Below are 3111 nucleotides of genomic sequence, written 5' to 3'. Positions count from 1 at the left end.
TTAGCCACACAGTGCAGTGACCCCATATCTGTGATACAGTGTAGATTAGCCACACAGTACCCTGATATGATTACAGCTGTGATTTTTTCCTATCCTGGCTAAATTGTTCATGGTCAGGTGTGATCCAAATACAGTAGATGAAAGACTCCAGAAAAAACAAGTCACAAGCTTTAAGATGTACATCTTTCTTTCCTGCTCTGCATGAGAATCAGCCCTTGGTAGAGTTTCCGCTGTATACACCACCCGCCCAACAGTACCATGGTCACAGCACCACAGTAGCTGTATCCAAGTAATCCTTATCTTAGTCAATAATGGACAAAAGCACAAGAGTAGTGATGCTGGCAATTCCACTGCAGCAGACACCTGTCAGCTTTACTTCAGTTCCTACTGTTGTTAATCTATGTCTAATTTAGAAATTTCTATCAAGATAGTGTGGTGGCATATGCCTTTAATTCCCTCACTCTGGAGGCAGAGGCAAGAAGTTCTGATTTAGAGGCCTGCCTGGTCTACACAGTGAGTCCTAGACCATTCAGGATTATTCCTTTTGGGCCTATGCCTCAAAAAAAATTTTTTTTTGTACCTTATCATAGGCATGTATAACCAAGAAAAAAATCTTAACATGTACAGAGCTCAGTACTAGTTATGGCTTTAAAGATCGACTGGGGTCTGGAAACATGACCCACAGGTGACAGGGGACCATTATGCTCTGTGGAGAACTGGTGGCCCCTGTGGTCATGAGGCCCAGTCCAGCATTATCAGGGAGGACCGTGGGGGTGCATGGCAGCCCAAGACAGGATTAAAATCCAAACTCAGATTGCACTTTCCACTTTGTGCATTTGATGTGAATTCCCCTCTGTATGCTGTGAATGTTTTATTACCACTGGTTAATAAAGAAGCTGCCTCGGCCTATAGCAAGGCAGAATAGAGCCAGGCTGGAAGAGATAAGGAGAGAGTAGACAGAGTCAGAGAGACACCATGTAGCTGCCAAAGGAGAAAGACAACCCCCTGCCAGAACTTTACCAGTAAGCCATAACCTCGTGGTGATATACAGATGAATAGAAATGGTTAATTTAAGACATAAGAGTTAGCTAGGAATAAGCCTGAGCCATTGACCAAACAGTGTTGTAATTAATATAGTTTCTGTGTCATTATTTGGGTCTGGGCAGCTGGAAACGAACAAGCAGTCTCTGCCTACATGTATGGTTGTGTACTATTATGCAGAATCACTATGTTGAGTCACTGTGTTCCCACACATCTTTAAAACTGGACAGGAAGGGCCAGGCAGTGGTAGTGCACGCCTTTAATCCCAGCACTCAGGAGGCAGAGACAGGTGGATCTCTGAGTTTGAGGCCAGCCTGGTCTACAGAAAGAGTTCCAAGACAGGCTCTAAAACCTATCTTGAAAAACCAAAATAACTAACCAAACAACAACAACAAAACCCCAGGACAGGAAGGAGGTGTGCTGTGCCTGTTAAAAGGTCCTGAGCATTGCTGTCACAGCTCTGCTCAATCCTTCACAGGCTCGCTGTGGCTGCAGTCTTCTGCTCTCTCTACTTCCTCCGCATGGCCACGCCACTGCTGGTGCTGTTTGTCTGCCCGCCTCTAGCAGCTCAGTGCCTACAAGAGTGTCTTCTAACCAGTAGTCAAACTAGTTGTAGATGGAAACCAAGAGGGAGCTGGTTAGAACTCTGCGTAACTGAAGAATAAGCAGGCCAGGAGGAAGAGTTCCTGAGGCTTTGCCCAGACTTCTGGTTCCGTGAACTTGCAGCACTGAGTGAGATCTCTCTAGACTCCTCTAAGACCGCTGAGCTTACCCAGGGCGACTGATTTCCAGATAAGATGCTCCTTTGATTAACATCTGTTCAGACAGGAAGCAGTGGTCTAGATGGCTGAAGGGCTCTTAAGGGCTGGAGAAATGGTTCAGAGGGTAAAGCTTGCCTTGCATGAATGAGGAGCAGAGCTCGGTCTCCATGTAAAAGTGGGATATAGGGGTGTGTGCCTGCAATCCCAGTGCTGGGAGGTGGATACAGTGGGCCCCTGGGGGCTCCTTAGCTTGCCAGTCCAGTCAAATGAGACAATTCTAGGTTCAGTGAGAAACACTGTCCGCAGGTGGAAAGTGACGGAGGAAGACACTTGACTTTCAACTTGTAGCATTCACTGCTCACATAGAGAAATGCTTGTATGCATATGTACACAGAAAACGTACAGGCACACATGCACACACTCACAGAAATGCATGTGCACACACCAAAATAGCTCCTTAAACAGAAGTGCTTACACACAATGTTTAGGAACAAAACGTCCATTTCCTGTAAGCAAGAGACCTTGGCTTGTCACAAGCAACCTTTCATATACAGCTAAATTGGACTTAAAGCAAAAATGCTCAATGTGGTTAACTGCGAAGCTTAACACCTTCATATTCTAATAGTGTGTGACATGCCAGACTTAGTGACACTCACATAAAAAATAAAAGCAAACAAACAAAACAAAAACAAACTGCGTGGAAAAAAAGCGTGCCCCATTCCAGGGTCACAGGGGTGGTGTCACTCTGTCAGAGCTGTACAGGGACAGTGTCTAGCAAAGTGCCAGGCTTTCAGTCAAATGGAATGGGGAGGGGGGTGGCAAAAATAAAAGCTCTAGAATGAGGACTGGGGAGATGGCTCAGCAGTTAAGAGCACTGGCTGCTCTTGCAGAGGACCTGGGTTCAATTCCCAGCAAACACGTGGTTGCTCACAACTGTCTGTAAGTCCAGTCCTAGGGCATCTGGTGCCCTCTTTAGACCTCTGTGGGCACTGCACATACGTGGTGCACTCACACATATAAGGGCAGAACACTCATACATACAAAATAAAAATAAATAAATCTTAAAAAACAATTCTCGGATGAAGGCCGGCTAGACGGCTCAACGTGCAAGGGCACTTACTGCTGTTGACTGGAGTCCAGTCCCTGGACCACAGTCCGTACTTCCCACAAGCATGTACACACTGCAAAAATGCACACACAAAATACATGGGACAAGCCGGGCGGTGGTGACGCACGCCTTTAATCCCAGCACTCGGGAGGCAGAGGCAGGCGGATCTCTGTGAGTTCGAGACCAGCCTGGTCTACAGAG

The 3111-nt window shown here is 46.4% G+C and overlaps 1 protein-coding gene across 2 annotated transcripts in view; it reads right to left on the bottom strand.

The window, feature by feature from the left end:
• The window catches only part of Taok3 (TAO kinase 3), a 191254-nt gene that overhangs the window by 80444 nt on the left and 107699 nt on the right, over window positions 1-3111 (bottom strand). The window lies entirely within an intron of this gene.

This window comes from Microtus ochrogaster, chromosome 2, assembly GCF_000317375.1.
Source record: "Microtus ochrogaster isolate Prairie Vole_2 chromosome 2, MicOch1.0, whole genome shotgun sequence".
Classification (NCBI taxonomy): Eukaryota; Metazoa; Chordata; class Mammalia; order Rodentia; family Cricetidae; genus Microtus; species Microtus ochrogaster.
This window is presented reverse-complemented; position numbering and strand designations above follow the sequence as displayed.